Here is a 26,801-nt window from a genome sequence, read left to right as displayed (position 1 = left end):
CTAAAATAGCCCTTTTACAATGCAGGCACCGTCATAAATTCCAACCAATAGGATTACAGTTTTTAAACACATCATTTGGGGCTTAAATTACGTGTCTACATGGTGCATCGCTTGCAGCTTCTTGCCCAAACCTTAAGATTTTAGGTGATGCATCGCCTACAAGGAGGTGATGCAACACCACATAAGTAGGTCCAACTTCTCAAAAGTGACCTTAAACACCTCCAAATTCACCCAATCTTTTTGGGCACTGTATATCCCTCAATGTATCACTTTAGACCTGAAAATACAATTTTTAAATGCCTACATCAAAATGTCAAATTTCATTGTATTTTTATGGTCTTATTCCTAGCCTGTGTAATACCACTTGGACATTGTGTTTTTTTCAATCCTAACATTCCCCCACTTGGTTAAATACAAACTTCTTTCTCTAGCTCAGATATAGAGTTGGTGCCTAAAATAAAGTGTCTTTCGACTTGAACTTTACCTTAGTGAAAGTATCAATGAGTCTTAACGAAATCATTGGTTGCTTAAAAGCTTGAACCAAGTATTCATTATGATAAAACCAGTGATACCTTGCACACCTCCACTTGATCATTCATTTTCCTACTTTTATAGCTTAGCACTAATATGGCCATTTTGGATGCCAAAAATCCAACAAGGAAAAAATCTCTTATCCCTGGTGGATATACGTGGCTAATGATCACTTAGTCATGCTATCAGACTCGGGCCTATAGGTCCCACGAGAGCACGTTCTAGCCAACACTCCCAAGTGCCCCGCAGATCTCGGCCTTGCTAAATATTCGAAGGCTCATGATACCCTCGTGTGTCTGGCGCCCCTGGGCCTTGCGAGGCCCCCACCTTGCGCCCATGTCTTGGGTGTCCATGTGCCTCACGAGACCCTTGCATGGTTGGAGACCCAAGTGCCAAGCTCATAGGAGTCATGCTCCCATGCGGCTCACGAGGCCTCCGCCTTGCTGAAAACTAGAACCCCTCGCGCTAGGTCCCGTGGACCAAACAACTCGACCGCGCAGCAACGCCTCCCGCCAAGTCCCGCTAAACCACCACTTCGGCCACGCCACAGCGTCCCGTGCCAGGACTCGCAGACACCACCTCAGCCGCACAGCAATGCCTCGCGCCAGGTCCCGCGGACCCACCACCTCGGCCGTGCAGCAACAACTCGCGCCAGGTCCTGCGGACCCACCAACTCAACGCACAACAGTGCCTTACGCAAGGTACCGAGGAACCACCGCCTCGACCGCGCAGCAGCGCCTCGCGCCAGGTCCCGCGGACCCACCCTGTCGGCCACGCAACAGCGCCTCGAACTAGGTCCCGTGAACCCACCACCTTGGCCGTGTAGCAGCACCTCGTGCGAAGTCCCATGGACCCACCACCTTAGCTACGTAGCAGCGCCTCGTGCCAGGTCCTACGGACCCACAACCTCGATTGCGCAGCAGCGCCTCACGCCAGGTCCCGCGGACCCACCACCTCGATCATGTAGTAGTGCCCCGTGCTAGGTCCTGTGGACACCGCCTTGGTCGGGCAGCAATGCCCCGTGCCAGGATCTGCGGACACCTCCTCGGTCGTGCAGCAGTCCCTTGCGCCAGGTCTCGCGGACATGCCTCGCCATAGGCCCGTAAGTCTTGTCACGCAAGACGCCATGCCTTGTGCTCAAAATTCCATGCGAGACCCCACGTCTTGCCAGGATAAAGACCAGCGAAAGGTGCCTTGCCTCGCCATATCTTCCATGACAACCCATAAGTTCTACAACACTTAACCAAATGTAAGAAAGCCTGGTGAGAAGGTATGTCTTTGAAATAGGAAAAAGAACCATCAGGTACAAGGCATGCCCATGAGTACGAGATGTACAACCTTGAGGAGGATAGAGGCATGATTCTGACATCTGTACCCAACAAGTAGTGGTGGTACGACACGGTACCAAGGCAGGAGTACTTTTGAGGACCCCTAACATATACTGGAGCCGACCACCACTCCTCCAACACCACTACCACCTACAACCTGAATATGTATCTCCTTGTCTCTTCAGGACCACAATGTCCCAATAGCCATTCGAGCTCACCTATAAATAGGGCCTCACTTCATCATTGAAAAGGGTTGGAAAATTCATTGTATACAGAGGTTATTAAACAATATACGAGTTTTTACTCCATTGTTGATCTGCATTTATCCTTCCTCAAGTCTGTTCTAATTTCTCATTTAGTTATTATCTTAGTAAACTTTGTGAATTTTGACCTAACATCGTTGACGAGTTCTCACCGTCAACAGTTTGCCACCGTCTGTGGGATGGACGACTATCAAACCGTTGTTCTTCCATCAATTTTGACAAGAAAAAAGGTCGAGGCGTTCAAAATGCCTATGGTGATCTCAGGATGCTGAGATTCACCTTGATGGAGTCCAGCCAAAACCTCCAGAAGAGACCCTCCACCACCTGAGAATGGAGACACGCAGGCAGAACATTCATCCCCTGGAGAGGAGAAGGAGGAAGCACTCATGGCAGTCCAACCTAGGTGAGGTCATCGTGAACCATCTACGACCCATGTGTGTGGCCTGAGTATGCACCCTCCTCCTCAACCACCGAATGCACCACGCACCATGCCTGGCAGTCCAACAGGCCTGGAAATAGTTTACGGGTGCACTCTATGAGTCCCAGCTCCAGAACTCTCTTTTTTGAGGATGAGATACGCGAATTGCACATAAAAAATAGAAGGCTGGAAGCCGCAATAAAGAACATGCAGGTGGTGTTGAATGACCTGCTGTAAGGGAGGTCGAGCATACCCCTTCTTCAGCATAGGAGAGAGAAGCATGCACGAGGAGAAACCACTATACCTGTGGACGAAAACAAAACACAGCTCTCCACTTGCTATACCCCTCGCCCAAAACGCGAGGAATACTTTATACCAGTGGAAAAATCTGGCGCGAACCCCACCTACGGAAGGTGGAGACCACAGATTACCCCCACAAAAGCCTCACTTAACTTGAGGGGGAAATTTAACCAGAGAGGGGCTGGGGTACAAACCACACCCCCCGTGGCTCCCCCGAGGGACGCAACCAAAGCAAGGTTTCAGTATGAGAATCCAGAAGATTCCTTAAGCAAAAAGAAGAAGGAGCATGACACCGAAATGTAAAGCTTTCAAGGCAAGATTATCACTGCACCTGGGGGGCACAGAGATGACGAAGAATTTGACCATGATTCTCCCTTCACAAGGGAGATCCAGGTTGAGCAACTCCCCACCAACTTCAAAGAGCCTCACATGGCTCCGTACGGGGGCACTACGGATGCAAATTATCCCTTAGACTCCTTCAATAACTTGATGAGGTTAAGGGGGGTCAACAGCAGAGCAAAGTGCCATTGCTTTGCCGTTACACTTAAAGGAGTTGCATACAAGTGGTTCAAGAGGTTAAGGTCAGGAACCATCAAGTTGTGACAGGAATTCTCTGGCAAATTTCTTCAGTAACACCATTCATTCTGTGATTATGTTATGCCAATTACCAGCCTCGCTAACATAAAACAGGGCGAGAATGAAAATCTAAGGAGCTCAAGATGGCTATTACAGTCGGAGTTCGTCCAGGAAGCAAGTTATATGGTAACATCCTGAAGAGAGAGGTTACAAACTTAGATGACTTCTTCGAAAGAGCACAGAAGTATATACGTCTGGAAGAAGGCCATAAGAACTTGCATGTTGAAAATTGGAAGAGGACTACAAAAAGGCTTCAAATGAAGAAGCTAGTAGGATTCATCAAATGATCACAATCGCCCCCCATAGAGATACAAAGGAGTCGCCTAGATGATTCCAGAGATCTAGAATTGTTAAAGCATATCGAAGAGAACAAAAAAAAAGTACTTGGCAAGAAAGATCCGACAAACCACTTACAAGGTATTGGACCCAACCTCAACATGCACCTAGCCATATGCAAAATAGGTACCTAGCCTCGCAAGCCTCAACAGGAATTTCGCCTTGCACAAATTAGGTGTCCAACCTCGCGAATCTCCACAGGCACTTAGCCATGTGCAAAGCAAGGGCCTAGCCTCACGAGCCCCAATAGGTGCTTGGCCAAGTGTGAAACAGGCATCTAGCCTTGCGACATACATATATATAAAGGTATTTATAATACATATATGTGAGAGTCCTGAACCTTATGAGACAACATTTTAATCTATAAGGACTAGCTTCCCTTATAGAATCTAAAAAAGTCAAAAAGTCCCTCAAAAGTGACCTCGTCATGGACAAACCCATCCTGTAAAGGGATCGCGTCGCAGAAGACGAAAGGGGAACCCAAAGATATCCCCAAGTCTAGATCGAATGAGTCGCCTTACCAAGGGAAAAAGGGCATCGAAAATAGTTGTTCGCAAGATTTCACAAGGACCATCTCTCTACAAGGGTCCCGACTTGAGGAAAGATCACCTCAAAATCCAAAAAAGGGTCTCAAAGAAGACACATATGAAAAGGGTCTCTAAGAAGACGCTTGCGAAAAGGGTCTCAAAGAAGACGTTTGTGAAAATGGTCTCAAAGAAGACGCTTGCGAATAAGGGTCTCACATAAAACGCTTGCAAAAGGGTCTCGAAGAAGACGCTTGACAAAATAGTACTATGCATAATGACGTGAAGGACGCTTCTCGCACAAAATAAAATGCGCACACAAAAATATATAAAAGGATAGCGAGAACCCAAAGGGTCAACATATCCTTACGAGTAATCAAGGTCCACAAATAGACATGAATCACACACAATAGAGGGATCCCAAAGGGAACCCTTTCAAAATAAAGCTATAGAGCATGAGGACTTGCGAAAGTCCCTCACACAAAAAAAAAAGAGAGAGAATGGCTTGTCAGAGTCCTAGACTAAGGAAAACAAGGCAACAAGACACCTCACAACTTGCAAGAGCATCTCGCATAGCAAGGGCACTCTCCCTCAGCAAGACTACCCTCGACTTTATAGCTCAATCAGGCTTCATTCCTTCATTGGACATCAATATAAATGCCACCTTCACACATAAATAAAGAATGAAGTCACGGAAACACAAAATAAGGTTAAAAGGCCTCGCACAGTGAGAAGGCCCTCGCATAGCGAGACCAACCATAGCCTAGTGCATCCAAACACTCTTGTCTAAATGTTTAACATGCCCCTAAGCCTCGTATAGGCCTTATCCTTGGAAGGAAGGTCAATGAAGGCCTCGAGATGTCAACGAATGAAGCACGAAGAAAATGAGGGAAGCCTCACCACTTGAGACGGTCTCGATGTGCGAGACTATCTCGCCTAGCAATGTCCTCATCATCCAATAGTGTTGAATGACATCCTTCGCTGTTTTATATGCCTATAACAATAATGCAAGTATCGCACTCATGAAAAAAAGGAATAACATCATAATAAGTCTACAAAGAGGTCTAAAGACCTCCTCATAGACAGAGGGGCAAGTGTGGATGCCAAAATTTCACCAAGGAAAAAATCTCTGATCCCTGGTTGAAATACGTGGCTAATGGTCACTTAGTCATGCTTTCAGACTCGGGCCTATAGGTCTCACGAGACCACATTCTAGCCAACACTCCCAAGTGCCCCGCAGGTCAACCTTGTGTGTCTCATACCCCTGGGCCTTGCAAGGCCGCCACCTCGTGCCCATGTGTCGGGTGTTCATGTGCCAACGAGACCCTTGCATGGTTGGAGACTCGAGTGCCAAGCTCTTAGGAGTCATGCTCCCATGCGGCTCACAAGGCCTCCACCTCGCTAATGACTAGAACCCTCGAGCCAAGTCCTACAGACCCACCACCCCAGCCACGCAGGAACGCCTCATGCCAGGTCCCGCGAACCCACCACCTCGGTCGTGTAGCAGTGCCCCGCCCCAGGTCCCACAGACACCACCTCAGCCGCGTAGCAACGTCTCGCGCCAGGTCCAGCGGATCCACCACCTCATTCGTGCAGCAATGCCTCGCGCCAGGTCTTGTGGAGCCAGCACCTCGGCTATGCAGCATCGCCTCACTCCAAGTCCCGTGAACCCACCACCTTGCGCCAGGTCCCGCGAACACCACCTCGGTCGTGCAGCAGTGCCTCACGCCAGGTCCCATAAACATGCCTTGCCATAGGGTTGCAAGCATTGTCACGTGAGACTCCATGCCTTGTGCTCAAGGGTCCATGCGAGATCCCAAGTATTTCGGGATAAAGAACCGCGAAAGTCACCTTGCCTCGCCATATCTTCCATGACAACCCATAAGTTCTACAACACTTAACCAACTGTAAGAAGGCCTGGTGAAAAGGTGTGTCTTTGAAATAGGAAAAAGAACCATCAGGTAGAAGGCATGCCCACAAGTACAGGATGTACGACCTTGAGGAGGACTGAGGCACGACTCTGACATCCGTACCCAACAAGTAGTGGAGGTACAACACAGTACCAAGGCAGGAGTACTTTTGAAGACCCCTGACATATACTGGAGCCGACCACCACTCCTCTAACACCACTACCACCTACAGTCTAAATATGTAGCTCATTTTCTCTTCGGGACCACAATGTACCAAGAGACATTAGATCTCACCTATAAATAGGGCCTTACTTCATCATTGAAGGGGGTTGGAAAATTTATTCTATACAGAGGTTATTATAAAATATACGGGTTTTTACTCCATTGTTGATCCGCATTTATCATTCCTCAAGTATATTCTAAGGTATCATTTAGTTATTATCTTACTAACCTTTGTGTTTTCCGACCTAACATCGTTGACGAGTTCTCACCGTCAACAGCCATGCACTCATCATTCTATGAACTTTCGAGGGAGAAACTCCAACTCCCTTAAAAGGTGGCACCACCTCTAAGTTCAGATAGGTGAAGTTCTTACAACATCTTTTCTACCTATAGAGATGCTTGTTGCACTCAGCTGAACTTCATTAAAACCCTAGGTTTAACCCTAACTTGGTAACAACCAACACTAACCATCTTGGATGGAACTCACAATTATTGTAGTGTTGAAACTATCCACTTATAAATGACTTGTTCTTTCCCTTGATGTTAACAAGGTTTGATTTGGGTTGCTATCATTGGTGAATCTCTTATTCTATGAGTTTTAGTCTCGTCCCTTTGGATGTAGAACTTACAAACCTTTTCACAAGAGGTTTTTTAAATAGATATGCTATGTTCTCACTAGTCTAAACATATTCATGTCTTAGACTTATAACTCTAGACTTCTCATTTATACACGCTATTATATGCTCTAGCAAGAGTAGCTTGACTATCACATGTATCAAGATCGTCGATGCCATATCTGCAATAAGAGCGATTCTCATATTGAGTTCCGTATGCTACTTGGTCTCTTTGTCAGTTAAGCTTGTTTCTTGGAACCCCAAGAATAACATCTCCTCCAAGTGTAAACACCAAACATGTGGTAAAGAGATTATCTCCTAGAATATTTTGAATAATGAACGTTATGTTCTTTGGTATATTTGAGATTTCCTAGAATCCTCACAATAGCCTTCCAATGCTTGATACTTGGGTTGCTAGTAAACCTAATAAATTTACTAACCGCATAATACATGTCCACTAAAGTACAATGAACAACGTATATTAGACTCCCTATTGCACTTGCATTTTCCAATTGAGACACCACTCTTCCTTCATTCTTTTTAGGCTTCATGTTTAAATTGAATGGTGTATTTTCCTCTTTCATTTTGAGATGACTAAATTTGTCAAGTACTTTCTTGACATAATGGGCTTGACTTAGAATAAAACTCCTACTATTTTTCTAACATTGATAGCTAGAATGGTATCAACCTCTCCAAGGTCTTTCATCTTAAAGTTGGGAAATATAAACCTCTTTGTTTGTGTTCTTCCTATCATGCCATTACTCAAAATAAACATATCATCTGCATAAGGACACACTACTATGACAGTCATCACAAGTTTTAGTATATAAGCTATAATGCCCCGAATTCTCCGTTGTGTTTAACGGCGTGAACAGTAGGCCGGGAGGGCCATACTTGCTTAATTATGTTATTAATTGATAAAATGCATGTATATGTTGATTATATTATGATATGATGTGAAATGCACGCATGTGTGTCCATATTTCTTATTACAGGGGTGTGATGGTAATTTGGCCCGTTGAGGGTAAATTGATTATTTGTACGCATGTTGGTGATATATCTTGAGACCACATTATGATGTGGGTTTGTTCGAGCCATTTGGCATGAGACAATCAAGGAATGTTAATTATCGGTTTGGTCATAACAGGCTTAAGCTCGGGGCTCGGGGTGAGTCTCGGGGTGTTTTAATGATTAGAATGTTACCGGGCATTAAAGGATAACGGGATGTGAATTATTGGTGTTTGAGAATATTGAGATTAGCGGGAATTGGGTGATTAACGGTGTAGGTGGAAAGTGCCAAAATTACCCTTGAAGTGGTTTTAGAAGCCTTAAATGACCTAGGGGCATTTAGGTCATTTGGCTAGGATATATGTGGTTTTAGATGGCTGTAGAAACCGTACAAAACAGAGAGTGAACTTTCTCCTTCCCGTGCATCCATTTCCCTCTTTCCTTCTTTGGTGTTTTGAGCTCAAAGGGTGGAATCAAGCTAGGAGATCAAGGGGCTGAGGTTTTAGACTTAGTTCAGCCATTGGAGAGGGTTCAATTCTAGGTTTGAAGTGAGTTTTATCCATTGATTTTCTGGTTATGCTCTGTTTCCGTTTTAAGATTTAAGCTCTAGATTTTGGTGTGGAAAGTTGGAATCAAGGGGAGTTTATGTGGTGTTTTACTTGGGTTATGATGGGGGACAGTTATGGGTGATGTTTGGAGGTTTAAATGGGTGTTTGGAAGAGGTTTTGAGTTGGTTTGAAGGACTGGTTCTAAGGAAAAACGCAGGAAGATGTTTGCTGGTGCGTGCTGAATTCTGGGCATTTTTGCTTATTGAGCCGCGGCCTGGCATAGGTGAGTCGCGGCCCAAGGTGCCTGCCAGGAGGGTGGCCGCCTCTGTTTGGAGGCGCGCTGCGGCGCAGCTGTGGAGGGCCGCGGCCCAACAGGGCATTTTGGCCAGAAAAGTGTTTTTAAGCATGGGAATTCAAACCTAAGGCCTCGGGGTTGAACCTACTACCCGGTTGAGTAGTGTTTGATGTCCCGAATGTTAGGTTTTGGTTTGGGAACCTTTTATTATTCATTTTATTGATGGAATCCCATAATTTGGTTATGACCAGGTAACCGCTGAAGGACCAAAAGGTCGATCGTTCTCAGGGTCACTCTTTTATTCGTTCTAGCTCGGACCCGAGGTAAGAAAACTGCACCCCAAGTGTGACATGCATGGATATTTGTAAGGCATGTTGATTGTGTAATATGGACATGGATTGAACATAGAATGCTTAGCATATGTTGTTCACTTGTGCATAGCACTAACTAATTAGTCAGGTTTGGCAAAGGTGCTAGTATCAACTGTGAAGCTGTGACTGACTAGTCAGGTTCGGCAGTGGTACTGGTCACGTTGCACTGACTCGTTGGTCAAAATTGGAAAAGGTGTTGGTATCAGCTTTGAAGCTGTGACTGATTAGTCAAGTTCGGCAGTGATACTGGACACTGGTCACTTAGAATTGGCAAAGGTGTTAGTATTAGCTGTGAAGCTGTGACTGATTAGTCAAGTTCGACAGTGATACTGGACACTGGTCACTTAGCGCTGACTTATTAGCCAAAACGGTCTTAGCGTGGTTCACGCAAGCCAACGGAGATTAGATCTAATCGACCATTAGCATTGAATGGCTCAAAGAGCATTAATGCCTGACCGACCTCGAGGGTCGATGAATGAAATAAGCACTTTGAGGCTAGTGGCTTACCTAGCAGCCACTCTCCCTCTTGAATCATGTGATGATCACTCATTTGCTTGAAAGCTTTATGCTTAGTATGATTATAATGATAATCATTTGATAATGTTTATGAAAAGTATTATGTTTTCTTGCTGGGCTTTGGCTCATGGGTGCTATGTGGTGCAGGTAAAGGGAAAGAAAAGCTCACCTAGCCTTGAGTGGAGAGCTGATGTGGTGATGTGTACATATGCGGCCGCTTGACCACCACGGCCAAGGAGTTCTCAGAGGAACTAGGGAGTTTACCCTATTTTTGCCGCTTAGGTCGGCGGGATTATAAATTTAAAACAGTAATGACCATTTTGTACTGAGAACCACTTGTAAATGTTTTGTTTAGCTCTGCAGAGCAGTTTGTAATAAAAATCTCCATTTCCTTTTTATTGGTTTTATGCCTTAACCTATTAATTACACTTAGAGCACGTTTTTGACCAAAGGACTCGGGTAGCGAGTCAAATTTCCGGTCCACCGTTCACCGTAATTGTTTTGGGGTAGCCAGGGCGTTACATAAGCACTTGTTTGTGTTGTTATGTCTAAATCTATTCGTAACAATGACTTTACCAAAATTCTCATGCCATTGTTTTGGAGCATGCTTCAAACCATACAATGATTTCACATGTCTACACACTTTATGTTCATTTCCTCGAAGAACACAAACCTTTGGTTGTTCCATATAAACCTCCTCTTTGAGATCTTCATTTTGGAATGTTATTTTGACATCCATATTGTGAACATAAATGTTCTATATAGATGATAAGGCAAATAACAATCTAACATAAGTTTTCCTTGCTAGTGGTGCATATGTGTCAACGTAATCTAGTCCCTCCTTTTGTTTGAATCTATTGGCTACTAATCTTGTCTTAAAGGTTTGTATGGTGCCATCGGTATGGTATTTTCTTATAAGTAGCTATTTGCATCCAATTCACTTGGATCCTTGTGGAATGTCAACCAATTCCTTAGTGTGGTTAGACATAATTGAATCAAATTCATCATTTATTGCCTCCTAAAAAGCGGAGTCTCTTGAGTACATTGCTTCTATTAAAGTTTTGGATTCATCTTTTATTTGAAGTACTATTCGATATTTTCATGTATCTTCTTTGTTAGTTTCCTCTACTAGATATAGTGTCTCTACTTGAGAGCACTTTTCATTTGATCTTTAAGTCTTTTGCTTCTTCTAGGCAATAATGGTTGCTCATCAACCATTTCACGAGTTCCGTCTTGAGGTTCTCTAATTAGACTAGGTTCTTTTGATTTATTGTTATCACATAACATGTTCTCAAAGAACTCTACATATCTTGATTCAATTATCACAATAGACTGCATGTCTAACAATCTATAAGCTTTGTTATTTGAGGCATAGCCTACAAATGTACATCTTATATCCCTTGGACCCAACTTGGTCCTTTTAACGTCCGTGATTTTGCAATAAGAAAGACACCCCCACACTTTAAGAAAACCATTGTTTGTTTTTTTTCCTTTCCATAACTCATAAGGAGAGATATTTCATAGGAATACGATTCAATTTATGACGTGCAGATAACAAGGCTTCACCCATAAATTAAAAGTTAATTTTGAACGTAATAGCATAGCATTGATCATTTCAAGAAATATCCTATTTTTTCTTTCTGCTATACCATTTTGGTGTGGAGTATATGCAGCGGTACATTAATATATTATTCCATGCTCTTCTCAAAACAAGTTGAAATCATTTGAAAAATATTCACCACACCTATCACATCTAAGTACTTTTAATTTCCTTTCCAATTGATTTTCAACTTGTGCTTTATATGTTTTAAATACATTAAATGTTTCATATTTGTTCTTCAGCAAATAAACATATGTGAAGCTAGAGCAATCATCTATAACAGTAATAAAATATCTACATCCTCCTATAGTCAACATATATTTTAGTTCACATAAATCACTATGTATAAAATCTAACAAGTTAGAATTTCTATCAACACTAGGAAAAGGTTTCTTAACGATTTTAGATTTTACACATAGCTCACACTTATCATGCTCAACATTATCAAAATTAATCAATCCACATTTAATTGTTAGTTTAATTATACTAAAACATATATGTGGAAGTCTAACATGCCATAAAGTAATAGAATTTGAGTCAAGGATATAATAAGAACTAGAAGCTTTATTGTTTATGTGATCAATAAAGTTACAAAGTTTGAACATTCAATTACAAGAATGTCCTTTATCCACAAAAACATTCCCCTTAGACAAAGAACCTTGCCAAAATCAATCACCACCTTGATTCCTGGTTTTCTAAGAAAATTGTCACTTACAATGTTTCTCCTCATATCCAGTACATATAAAACATTATTAAGTATAACCTTCTTTCCCGAAGTGAAGAGTAGATTAATTGTTTCCTTGCCTTCAACTTTGGACATATTCTCATTGCCTATTTCATGCCCATTCTTTGAAGTATCAAAGAATTTGAATAGAGATCTGTGAGAAGTAACATATATAGTGGCACAAGTATCATGCCACCAACATTTTACCTTTCCATGCATGGCATTGATCTCACTTAGTGTTGCCCCTAATTTTTCTTCAATTGAATTCACCTTATGCTCATTGTTGTGGCTTCTCTTGAACCTACAATCTCTTGCAAAATTTCAATTAGTGCCACACACAAAGCAATGTCATTTAGAACTCTTGAATTGATCATCAATCTTTTTAGGTCCCAAGGGTTTATAACCCTTTCCTTTGCGCTTACCAATTACTTTTCATTTGTTTTTATTGGGATTTTTAGCCACCACATTGGCCTTAGAAGTCTCCCCATTAGACTCTTCCATGTTCTTATCTCTAGAACATGACTCCTCCTCAATCCTCAATTGTTTGAGAATTTCCTCCAAGAAAATCTCCTCATTCTTATGGAGGATGTTCTTTCTATAGCCCTTCCAAGAAGGAGGAAACATGGCCATAATAGCACCAACAAGGAATTGTTCAGGAAATGCAATATTTAGGGTAGATAGCTTATTCACAATAATTTATAATTCATGAATTTGGGGGAGAAGGGGCTTCACATCAAAAAACATGAATTCCATATATTGAGTACTAACGAATTTCTTTGTGCCTTCTTCTTCTTCTTCTTCTTCAGCTTTGTTTTTGTTTTTCAATGCCTCTAAAATCTCCTTAGCGACCTTGGTGTTAGTGTAGAATCCTACAACTGGTCCGAGAGTGCATCGAGGATGTGACCCTTACAAATTAGTTCATCTTCTTCACATTTCTTCCTTTCCTTGATGACTTCATGAGAGTCATCCTCCTTAGCGCGTTCTATGGCCTTTAGATCTTTGTGCAATATGTAGTACACCATTACAATAGCGAGCCTAAACATAATATTGTCTTGCAAATACAAAAAATTAGTTCCATCAAATTTATCCAATCTAACTAAATCTTATGTCATAAAATTTAAAGCCGAAGTTGAAGATGATTCTTCCATGATGATATAATTCATATAATATAGAATTTGAATGTTGGGAGAGAGTGGCGTTACACCCCCACAATATAAAGAATCTAAACACAATTACACTTGACAAAGTCTAATAAAATATTAGGATAAAGAAATACGAACCCTAGTAGTACAAAAAACTCCTTCTTCTTCTTGCAAGAATAAAACCCTAGTTAGAATACCACTTTAATCCATTGATGAAGAGTATAAAAAATAAGGCTTATACATGAGATGTATCTGTAACACCCCACTTTTTGTGCACCTACGAGTAATTTGGTCAGGATGGTAAAATTCTCTAATGGTTATTTTTTTATGAATAATATATACTTGGGAAACATATTTCGTGTTGTTAGTGTTAGCCAACATGTGAAATTTGTGGCTTGCGTTCAAACCAAAACTTTCGGTCTCAGATAGAACTGAAAATCTTAATTAGGTAAATTCATGAATAACTAAGTGGAAAATCAATAATTGTGGAAAAAAATCATTTTGTGCATAGGCATAGTTGATGAAATTTCTTAAAGTTTTAATTTATCGAAATTCTTGGAAAAGAATTTTAAATTGCATTTTAGAAGGAAATGCTTAATTGGCCTAAGTGTGAGAATTTAACTCCACAAATAACTATTGGCTAAACTTTATTGTATGCGACTAAATAAATTAAACACGGTATCACATTTTATTTAATTGCACCAAGTATTTTAATTAGAGAGAAGCGATTTGATGTGATAGGAAAATAGTGCACAAATACCACTTTGTGGTAAATGGATTTAGAACTCTTATTTTATAAATAAAATGAATAAAATTGAGTATTTGAGTGCAAGAATGGTTAGTCATTGGGTGATAGGGAGGTGAGTATGTCAAATCAAATTTACCTTCATCTCATTTTTTTTTTCTTAGGGAATAAGTTAAGAAAGAAAGTGAAAAGTAAGCATCTTTTTTTTTTCTTTTCCTATCTCTCCCCTCCTCTCATTTTCTCTACATAAAAATCAAAACTTCTCTCTCTCCTTTTCCCTCCCTCTTTCGTGCTCCTCTCTCTCTATCTCTAGGAAGAGAATTGGACCTTTTAAAATAAGCTTGAGAAAATTAAGCCACAAAAGGGTAAGTGTTCTTGGACTCTCTCCTTTTCTTTTCTATGCCGAGCCTATGGCTCTTCTTCTCAGTTTTTGTTCCCTATTCAACACTGAGTTTTGAACATGTTTCCTCTATTTACATACTAGCTCCAAGGAAAACATCAATAAGGCAAGAAGGAAGAGAAAGGTGGTGCATGAAAAGACTTTGAAATGTTAAGAGGTAATCCCTTAAATCTGAAAAATAGAAAGAGATCTACCTCTTTCTCCCGCTTTCTTTCTATAAATCTGAGTATAATCTGATCATGAGTGTGTGGGAGAGTGTGTTTAAGGAAACTTAGGAAAGAAGGTGAATTTTAAACCCATACGAGCTAAACCCTAAGGCTTGAACAAAGAAAATAGGTAAAAATCTTTAATTTTTAATAAGTGGTTTGAGGTTTTTGAGAGCTGATTGTTGATCGTAAATATGGGTTTTTTTTTTTTGATTTGAGGTGTAATATTTATAGTTAAGTGATTTATGATTGCATGCATGCATTCCTTATTGTGTTGATATCTTGGAATCTAATGTTCCATAGGACTTGTAAAAACCTACTATCTATGTATGTTTATCTCTTGATTTCCAAAAGGTCGAGCAGTGCTAAAACGGCCTAGTTCATGAAAAGAAACTCCTTGTATATGTATTATAGGAATGGTACTAGAATTTTTTCTTTTGAAACGTCCAAACATATTTTGTATGAGGGAGTTATGATTATTTTGTGAAATTGATGCAAATCTTGAAAAATGTTGGCAGGTAGAATGTATGAACTTTGGTAGTGTATTCATTGAATAAATTAGATTATTTTTGGCTGAAGTTTTGAGAGTACGTTTATGATATATCAAGGTTTAAATCAAAAAAGTTTTGTAGAAATAAAATCAATAGAATGAGAGTTTTAAAGTTTCAAAATTGACAAGAAAATCAAAGAAAATGTTTCGGTCAATTTTACCCCTATACTTTGGACAACAAGTTTTATAAAGAAAAGATAGTATTTTTTGCTGATTTTTGAACTGAAAACTCTTGATATATTGGTAATAAAACTAGTTTAGTTTCATGGTAAATTAATCAAAAGGCTAGAACAGTTAGTTTAGTGAACATTTTTCACCAAGTAAAAATTTTCTTTTTGACCTTATTTTTCTCATGGACGTTCTTAACATATCCTAGTTTGGACATAAAAAAAATTAGACCGAAATAATAAGCACATTTGATTTTATTCCATACCAAATTTTAAGAAAAACTATGGTTCCAAAATGGACAATTTCAATCATTACTTTTTTAAAATAGTTTTCACCAAAAAAAACCGTGTATTTTTGTATTTTTGGCTCTACGAAAGATGTGAATTATTGGTGATAAAGTTTGTAAAATATAACCTTCCAAAGTTAGTAAATTGTCACAAATCAAATCAGTTTTTACACTGAGTAAAATTTGGGATTTGTGTAGCAAAGATTAGGTTTTTGTTTATTTTTAATCTTAATAATTATGGAATTATATTTTTGTACATGAAATAATTATTAGGGTTGATTTGGATGTAAGAATTTTTTTTTTAACAAATTAATGAATTTTATATAAAGAATATTAAAAAAATGTCTATAGCCCTAATTTTTAAGAAATTAAGGATTATTTCATTTTAATCAAATTAAATCTTCTCATAGACTTTTAAAAATAATTTTAATTATATAATCACCTTTATAATTATTTTTTCAATCAAATAAAATTAACTTATTTCTAAAAGGATTACAAATTAATTAATTCAACAAAATTAATAGGTTTCTTAATAAATTATCAAAAATGACAATTTTGTAAAGTCAACACGTTTCCAAAATATGTAATCCGGCTAGGTCCGATAGTGGAAATGGGTCAAGGGAATACACATGAAGGTCGATGTTGACCCTTGATTTGGCGAACGACACGAAGTCAAATGTACGACAAAAGATAAGACGACAATTAAGAATTTAATCCAATGGAAAAGAAGAAAACACCAAGGATTTATAGTGGTTCGGCCCCGAAGAATGGTAATGACCTACATCCACTTAGTGTTATTATTGATATTGAATCTCAAAGTCGTGATCAAAGAACTAGGGTTCTTGAGTTTCACAAACCTTGGAAGAAATACAATGAAACTATAGATAATTGCACTATAGCTCTCTTTCTCTCTCTATCTTAGCAAAAGGATTCAGGGATCAAAAGTGCCTTCCTTGTGCTATTTCATGCATATTTATAGGCTCAAGGAGGGTTACATGGGCCAACGGGCCATATCTTTCCTTAATAACCGCGTATGAAGGTAATAATGAGGAAATATTCAATGCAATTATTATAAGATTACAATATTAGAAGGAAACAAATCAAATTATACGACCAGCCAGGTCGTTTTTAAAAGTTATGCCCTGACGAAGCGATGTGCTTCTGGTCGATAGTCGAACAACACTTCCGCCACGTGTCAACCACGTGGGAGAAATCCCTGCTACATCATCAGCAGCCTTTTTTGGGTAAACATTTGCCCCCCAAGTTTATTTATTGCGACCAGCAATAAGTAAACTTAGGAAACTGACCCTTCGAATACCCCACGAAATCTGTCAGAGCCGCCCGTGGTTTCTTGAAAAAAGTGATCAATCATGTCCAATCAAGTCTTTTCGATTTCCCAATAACTTGCCTGACGGCCATTACACTTCCCCATGCTTTGAAAACGGTAATTCATGATTACTTCTTCTACCGTGTCATAGTCACTATAAGTAATCCCCCAAATCCACATTTTTACTTTTTACTTGTCACTTGCCATCTCCTCTCCAAGAACTTCGAAGAACTTCTGTCTTCCGAGCCCAGAAATTCCCAGGAACACACATCCAGACGTTTGAATGCTTTTGTGTTCAGTCTTCGTGTTTCATCTAAGTAAGTTTCACGAACTTCTTAGACGTTTGAGTTGCCATGCAAAACTGTTTTCAGTGCGTATTTATTTCTGAACCTTTGCATGCTCTTGGCTGAAACTGTTATGGGGATTGTGTGTATATCAATAGATGCTTGATAGGGTAGTGCAGTAACGTTTAATAGGAGTTAGGAGCCAGTTTGGTAGTCGAGATTGTAGATTTAGGGCGTAAAATCGAAGTAAAAATTATATTTTTAGGCTAGTTGAAAAACTGGGTTTTTCCCACCCCTTCGTAGTCGAAAAAGATTTTTTCCCAAAAAACTTTTTACTTTTGCTTTTCAATCTATTTTTCAAACAGCTCGTATAAAACTTAGTGTTTTTGCTAAAATGCTGCTGGCCGTATAAAAGCTTAACTTTTATACGCGAGCAACGTTATTCTAACTCTCGACACAGATTTTTAGGCTTTACGTTCTCACCTCCCCCTTTCTCTGTTCGCAGCTATTCATGCAAGATCTGTGGGGAGGTGAAAGGCCTATCGACGATGACTTGCTTGCGCAATTACTTGAAGATGAGGAGCAACCGTCGCTGTTGATACCAGAAATTCCTTTTTCTCGACCCCCACCCAGTAGACCTCAATCAAACCTTCCAGCCATGGGTAGAGTAAAATCCACTGCCCAGAAAAAGAAACCTTCCAACCCTTCAAATCTGCCTGCTCCTCAGGCTGGAATTCCCTCGACCAGTGGTCGGGAAAGAAATATCCCTAACCCTAACATTCAAACTCGCGCACTGCCTCGAAACGTCGTTCAACCAGACATTGAATGGTACGTCGCCCCGTCTAGTCGAGTTACGATTAGGATGATCGCTAATTATATTAAAAAATATGACTTCCTCGGGTGACCTTAGTCCAACCCACCAAAGACCAATGGGTGAACTTGCCTGGAGGCGCTTTCAGCACCTGGTTGAGATATCACATCGAGGCAGGAGCAATCCTACCTCTCCATCCTTTTTTCAAGGGGGTGCCCAATTACTTCGGGGTCGCCCCTTTTCAAATAACTCCCAACAGATATAGAATGCTTGCTGCACTCTATATCCTCTATAGCCATAAGAAATGGCCCGTCCCCACGCCACATGAGGTCAACTACCTGTTCGACCTAAAATCTAACCCCAACTAAGAAAACACGGGGTTTTTCCACTTCTGTCACCAGGAAACAGGTCGCATTTTCCTGACTGACACCACTTATATCTCGAACGTGGGGAAGTACCATCTGGAGTACTTCCTGATGACTGATATAGTCACGAACAACTTGGCCTTCACAAAAGGAGGTAAAGTCTTTGTACCACTGGTCGTTTATTTTGTTCAATTTTTTGTTGCATTTCCCTTAGAAATTTAATGCGTTTCAGGCCCATGGTTACGACCAGAGCCTACTTCGGACATGGAGATCCGATCAGCCCTCCTGGCAAGCATACCCGACATAGAGAAAAGTGTCAAACAGCTGGTCACAGAGGCCAATCTGAGATTGGTCGGCCTTTTTGTCCCCTCAACAGAATGTGAGGGAATCAACAGCGGGGAATGCCACTGGTGGAGAGGTTCTCGAGCAGCACCCAGACGTGCCACAACCCCCTTCGAGGAGGGCAACTAGAGTGACAATCTGGGAACCCTCTAGCACCCCGCGGGCTACTGCTCCCCCCGCCCCAACGGGAAAGGGAAAAAAGAAAGCCACCGAACCTCTCGAGCCCCTTGACCAATCTTCGGATGAGAATGGTACTGATCTCTTGCTCTTAGATAGTTTGCCAATTCCCTGTCACTTATTTGACGGGGACGGCAATTTTAAGTACTCTCCCAATTTAGATTCAAACTTCTTCATACCAGAGAGTGAGTGTAACACTAGTAGAGTATATAATGTAGCGACCAGTAATGATAGCTCGGGTATTTCACTTACAATTTTCTTTGTTTCTTTTCCTGACATAACATACTCAATCGTTTATACTATCTCATTGTTCATGTATTTTCTTTTCTTACAGACATGGACTTTGAGAATGTTTTCGACATATACAGTGCCCCCGAGGCTCCTGAAGCTCCCTCGAGCAAGAAGAAAATGAGCAAACGACATCCTAGGGAAAGCAGTAAAGCGCCTCCGGCCAAGAAAACTCGTACTGCAGACCCTCCGGCAGACGGACCTTCAACAAATGTAACACCCCCTCCTTCTCCTCTCGAGCAGCAAACTCCTCTTGCTCTTGTCGAGTCGACACCTTCTCCACCGGCCCCAACCGACCAGACTCAGCAAGCTGCTCCTACTTCCACTGGGGAAACATATTGAGTCGTGCCTTAACATTAGTCAAATACAGGGTGGCCAAAATTTTGAAGCACGAACGTTGCCGAGAGGCGATGGCTGGGACGAAGACGATGGACTTCGACCAGATCTTAACCCACGCATTAAATGAGTTTGTCTGATCTTAGCTTCTCTCGAGTGCTATCACCGAGCAGTCTAGGGCTTTGGAGCAACGACACGTTGAAGAATTCAAAGTTGACGAAGCAAAATATGTTGAACAGCTTGAGGCAGTGCTTGAGGAGAAGAACAAACTGGCTGAGGAGTTAAGGGAGAAGCATACTACTCTAGATAAGGTCGTCGAGCAAATAGACAATTTCAAGGAGTCTAACCGCGTCAACTACCGCGAGGCTAAAAATCTTGGGGAGAATTTGATCGCGAGCAGACAGGAGACCGCGACATTGGAGGGCCGGATCGAGAAGCTTGAAAAAGCTAATGCTAGCAATTTGGAAAGGTAAGTGTTTTTATAACTTCTGGAAACACAACCAAAAGGCTAATTTCAGCTATCTTCCCGAATGTGCAAGGCATTTTGAGATAGCCCACTGTGTTGCTCAATTGGCGGAAGAAGAAAGAGCAAGGGTACCTGCCTCGCCCGAAATCTCCTTGGCCACTGGCGTGGACGGGGCGGACAATGAATCTACAACTGTCGTCGACCAGGGCACCCCTCAAGATCCTCCAGCTTGTAGTCTGCAGTTTTTCTTTCTCTTTAATCTTTTAAGTACACGGCCTACGGGTCATGATGTAAAGACACTTATTTTCTTGTTGAATATTTATTGTCGCACGGGCAGCTTTTACTTTTAATTGAACAATTACATACGAGCAGCGACTGCTCACGGTGTAAAAGGATCCATTTTGATATTATAATATATTTGCATCTTATTATAACATCTATTCGCATGACCGAACTTAGCATAGTACTTTGGTTTGATTTAACAAAATACAAAATTTTGAAAAATACTCTAAGTACCCTAGCATGCTTTCACTTAGTTTGCTCATGTGTTTACATACCTTTTGATATGCTTTGCTTACTAGATACCTTATGTGCCCCCCAAGTGATCGAGGAGCTTTAGGTCCTTGGTCACTTGGCTTGACCAAAACCTGTTCAAACAATACTGCTCGGAGCAAAATAATTAAAATTGTAATACAACAAAACAACACACGTAATGAGCAAATCCTTGTATAAAATACAATAATTGGCAAGAAGGACTGGCTGTGCACAGTCCCTTATATTTCTCATAATAAATGGACAAAACGTGTCTGTACGAGTGATCAAAAAGATCTTACACTTATAGGCGATTAGTCACATAAAATGACCAACTATTTTTCATAACTTGTAAAAAGTAAAATTAATACAAGCCAATCCTTTAAGAAGGATTGTTCATTGATAGTACTTGCGCAGGTGTTCTCCATTCCAATAGCGAGGAATGAGATCTCCATTTAGGCGAGCAAGTTTGTAGGTGCCTAGATGGAGGACTTCTTCAATCTGGTAAGGCCCTTCCCAATTAGGTCCGAGTACTCCAGCAGCTTGGTCGCGGGTGTTTAGGAAAATTCTTCAAAGTACTAGATCTCTGACATTAAATTTCCTTTCTCGCACTTTAGAATTGAAATACCAGGCAACTTGTTGCTGGTACGCAGCTACTCGGAGTTGGGCTTGTTAACATTTCTCATCGATCGAGTCCAGGGATTCCATCAATAGCTGGCTATTTGAACCTTGATCTTACATTATTCTATGATGTGAAGGCAGATCTAACTCAACAGGCAACATAGCCTCACATCCATAAGCTAAAGAGAATGGAGTATGGCTTGTTGCTGTTCAGTGGGAAGTTCTGTACGACCAAAGGACTTCAGGCAATTGTTCTGGCCATGCCCCCTTAGCTTCTTCCAGTCTTTTCTTGAGAGTATCGTTTAGGGTTTTATTGACTGCTTTGACTTGTCCATTTTCTTGGGGATGAGTGAATGAAGAAAAGCTCTTGATAATACCATGTCGTTCGCAAAAGTCTGTGAATAAATCACTATCAAACTGGGTGCCGTTATCCGAGACGATTTTCCTTGGCAATCCATAGCGACAAATGATGTTTTTTATCAGAAAATTCAGCACCTTCTTGGTCGTTATGGTTGCAAGCAGCTCGGCTTTGGCCCATTTAGTGAAGTAATCGACGGCAACCACAACATACTTGACGCTGCCCTTTCCTCTGGGCAAAGATCCGATTAGATCTATGCCCCAAACTGCAAAGGGCCACAGACTTTGCATCTGTTTAAGCTCATAAGGGGCTGCTCGTGGGATTTTGGAGAACCTTTGGCACTTGTCGCACCTCTGTACAAACTCCATTGAGTCTTCATTCATCGTGGGCCAGAAGTATCCTTGCCTCAGGATCTTTTTTGACAAGCTTTGCCCCTAGCGTGATTTCAACAAAAGCCTTCGTGTACGTCTTTCATCAATTCTTTGGTCTTCTCTTTTGAAATACATCTGAGGAGTGGCATTGAGTTTCCCCTTCGGTACAAGATTCCATCGACCAGGATATACCTAGCAGCTTGCCGCTGAAGTGTCCTAGCTTTGTTTCTGTCCGTTGGAAACACGCCTTGCGTCAGATACTCTATATATGGTGCAATCCATGTGTCCGCCATCTAGATCACCATAGTGGTCTCCTTGGCTCAAATGCTTGGCATAAACAGCTGCTCAACCAGTACTATATTCAGAGTATCAACATCCTTCACACTTGCTAACTTGGCCAAAGCATCAGCATTGGAATTCTGGTCGCGAGGTACTTGCTGGAGGGTGTATTTTTCGAACTGAGCCAATAGATCTTTTGTTTTGTTTAAATAGGCATCCATCTTTAAACCTCACGCCTGGTATTCTCCCATGACCTGATTCACCACCAGCTGAGAATCACTGTAGATGTCGAGCATCTTTATATTCATGTCCCTGGCAAACCTCAACCCAGCGAGTAATGCTTCATACTCGGCTTCGTTGTTAGAAGCAGTGAAGTCAAACCTAATTGCACAGTGAAATCGATGCCCTTACGGTGTTATCAATATCACTCCTGCTTTGGCGTGGTAGTCGATAGAAGAACCATCTGTAAATAATTTCGACGAGAGAGCTTGGTTTTGAGACTCAGGTTAATTAGGCTCTTCAGTCTGCTCGCTATTTGTAAGTTCAGTGAACTTTGCAATGAAGTCAGCCAGGGCTTGCCTTTTTATTGCTACTCGTGGTAAGTAAGATATATCAAACTGCCCACGTTTGACTGCCCATTTTAACAATCTACCCGCAGCCTCTGGTTTTTGCAGGACTTGCCGTAGAGGCTGGTCGGTCAAAACCCCGATTGGGTGAGCTTGAAAGTAAGGCCGCAGCTTCCTGGAGGCAAGAATTAAGCAATAGGCTAACTTTTTAATAGGTGGGTACCGCAGCTCTACTCCAATTAGCCTCTTGCTTACATAATAAACAGCCTTCTGCACGCCTTCTTCCTCCCTTACTAAAACGGCACTAACAGCATATTCTGTGATCGCCAGGTAGATGAACAAAGTTTCCTTATCGACCGGCTTTGACAGGATGGGTGGTTGCGCCATGTGAGTCTTCAATGCTTGGAAATACTGCTCGCACTCCTCCGTCCATTCAAACTTTTTTTGCCTCTAAGTAGATTAAAAAATGGGGCGCACTTGTCCATTGACTTCGAAATGAATCTACTGAGAGCGGCAATTCTTCCGGTTAAACTTTGAACATCCAAAATTTTGCTGGTGATTTCATATCTGTTGACTGCGTTTTTAGCCAACGACGTGAGAACGTCAAATACGACGAACCTTCAAGAGAATGTAAACGACAACAGACGGTATAAACAAGAAAAGTAAATAACACAGAATTTTTATAGTGGTTCAGCCCCGATTGTCGGTAATAGCCTAATCCACTTAGAGTTGTGATTTATAAATCTATACTCAAGATCAGATGGACTATGCCAACTGAGTTTCTTCAGTATAAATTGTGAAAATACAAGAATTCTCTCTAATTTCAGCACTTTCTCTCTCTAGAATAGACAGACCCAATTTTATCTCTCTAGAAAGAATAAGCAGAAGGGACCCCTCTCTCATCTCATAAGCTTTCTATTTATAGAGATGGGATCCTCAACTGATATCCCCTTATAATAGGGATATTTTACTATATTTATTATATTTATATTACAAATAAACATTCAACATTCAAAATGTAACAAACTCCCCATTTGTGGGAAGAATGAGAGATTCCCGCGCATGTTATTGAAGTTGTATCTGACTTAGTCTCCTCTAGCTAGTTGGTCCACCTCCTACTCGCTACCCATGCAAGGGCTGGTTGAACGTGCATGGTGGTAGGTTGAACGTGCATGGTGGTAGGTTGAACGTGCATGGTGGTAGGAGATGCACTTCTCTCCTCTAACATGCACTCTCCTCTAGCATGCCATGTTCCTCCTTGAACCAATCTCCTTGGCTTCTCCTCGGACTAAGGTGGTCCGAGGCAACCTCCTTGGCACCTCACCTTGAACAACATTGAGGGAACCTCACCTTGGACAATATTGAGGGAACCTCACCTTGGACAACATTGAGGCAACCTTCTTTAGCATCTCCCAAACATGTCCGATCGAACATTGTATAGACTTTCCTTATGAAAGTCTAAGTCTCCATTCTCTTGCATGAGACTCCTCCTCCTTAGCTATTTACCTTGGACACATTCGAGCCAACACTTAGAAAACCTTGGGAGGCTTGCCTCCTACACACCCTTGGGGTCTCCTAGGACCACACCCTCCTTGGGGTCTCCTAGGACCACCCTCTTAGCCCTCCTAGGAGGCACTCTCCTAGATGCATTCTCCTTAGCCTCCTAGGATGCATTCTCCAATTTTTGGGTATAACAATATCGATTAGGGCCTTAATTTTCTCAGGATTGGTTTCAATTCCTCTCGAGTAAACTATAAATCCCAAGAACTTCCCTAATCCTACTCCGAAGGAGAATCTAAGGGGATTCAACTTCATCTGATATTTGTTCAAGACGTTGAAGCACTCTTGCAAATCATTTATATTACCTTCTTCTTTCTTTGACTTGACCAGCATGTCATCGACATAGACCTCCTAGTTTGTGTCGATCAGTTCTTTAAACATGTGGTTGACTAGTCGCTTGTAAGTCGCACCAGCGTTTTTCAAACCGAAAGGCATTACTTTGTAACAGTAAAGCCCTGTATCAGTCTGAAAGCTAGTGTGATCCTCATCAGGGGGATGCATACTAATCTGATTACACCCGGAGTACGGATCCATGAATGAGAGAATCTCATGCCCTGTAGTGGCATCGACCAGCTGGTCGATTCTTGGGAGTGGGAAACAATCTTTGGGGCAGGCTTTATTAAGGTTTGTAAAATCCATGCATGTGTGCCACTTGCCATTTAGCTTGGGAACTAGCACGGGATTAGAGACCCACGATGGATAAAACTCCACCCTGATGAATCCATTCTCCTTCAGCTTTTCGACTTATTCTTTTAAGGCCTTTGATCTATCTTTGTCGAGCAGCCTTCTTTATTGTTGCACCGGTGGAAAACTCTTATCGATGTTCAGGACATGGCTGATGATTGCAGGGTCTATCCCGACCATGTATTTTTGCGACCAGGCAAAGACTTCCTTGTTCCTCCTTAAAAACTCCACCGGTGCTTCTTTTGTTGTTGTCTCTAAGTTTTTACTGACTTTCACAACCCTGGTAGGATTTTCTTCATCGAGTTGGACCTCTTGAAGGTCTTCTATGGGTCTAATTTCTTCCTCAAAATCCCCAAAGTGAGGATCCAATTCTCTATCCTCACTTTGGGCAACGCCCTATTTGGTGACATTATCACCTAAGTGGGCCTGAGCATCAATTGCCACTTGCAACTCTTTCCCAATACACATCCTACTCCTGCGTCTGTTGGGAATTTCATGGCAAGGTGCCATATTGAAGTGACGGCCCGTAGGTCGACTACAATTGGTCTCCCAATTACAGCATTGTATGTTGAAGGACAATCAACTACTATGAAAGTAGTGAGTAATGTCCTATTAGCAGGCGTAGTACCTGCTGTAATTGGAAGCCTAATCGACTCTGTTGGGGTGAGCCCTTCACTGGAAACACCATAAATGGATTGGTTGCATGGCTCCACGCCTTTGACGGACAGCTTCATTCTTTCTAGCGAAGACTTGTACAGGATGTTGACCGAACTTCCTGTATCGACCAACACCCTCTTCACCATCATGTTGGCAATTTGTACGTCTATGACCAGCGGATCGGAGTGTGGGAATCGCACTTGCTGGGCATCGTCTTCAGAGAAGGTTATAAATTCCTCCTCTGTTCGAGCCTTTTTCGGTGCTCGATCCTCCACACTCATCATCTCGATGTCCTGGTCGTGGCGTAGGGTTCGAGCATATCGTTCCCTTACCTTCCCACTATCTCCTGCAAGATGTGGGCCTCCGCAGATGGTGAGTAAAGTGCCTACCACAAAAGATGGCTGTAGAGGTGGCGAGCATTAGCATGCAGGCGCCTGCTTGATGCCACCTTGAGCCTCTCGCTGAGTCCCTCCTACAGCTCGCACATATCTTCTTAAATGTCCCTGTCTGATCAGGAACTCAATCTTGTCTTTCAACTGGTTACATTCATTGGTGTCATGCCTGTAGTCATTGTGAAAACGGCAAAACTTAGTCGTATCTCTCTTGGAGATATCTTTCCTTATACATGTGGGTCGTTTGTAAGGCACGCTTGAGCTGGTCGCCTGGTAGACTTCAACTCGGCTTTTGACAAGGGCCGTGTAGTTAGTGAATCTCGGCTCCTATCGATTGCCTTTGGGGCATTTACTCTCAGAAGTTGAGGGTTCATTGTTCGCCCATTTTCCACCGTTCCTACTATTGCCATTCTCGTTGCACTTTCCGTTTCCATTGATCTTTTTCGACCCGTTGGCGGCTTTGGCGGGTTCTTCCTTGGGCCCCTTGTCTTTTGTTGGCGATTTCCCTTCATTGGCAATTGCGTCTTCAAGCTTGATATATCGATCAGCCCGATCCAAAAGCTCTTGGGTACTTCTTACCCCATTCTTTCTGAGGATACTCCAGAGGGGTGAATGGCGCCTAACCCCAGCAGTTAGAGCCATCATCTTACCTTCATCGCCTATTGTCTTGGCTCCAGCTGATGCTCGCATGAAGCCTTGGACATATTCTTTCAACGGCTCTCCCTCTTTCTTGCATATCTCGACC

This window comes from Humulus lupulus, chromosome 3 (genome assembly GCF_963169125.1).
Source record: "Humulus lupulus chromosome 3, drHumLupu1.1, whole genome shotgun sequence".
NCBI lineage: Eukaryota > Viridiplantae > Streptophyta > Magnoliopsida > Rosales > Cannabaceae > Humulus > Humulus lupulus.
Note: the sequence above shows the minus strand (reverse complement) of the source record.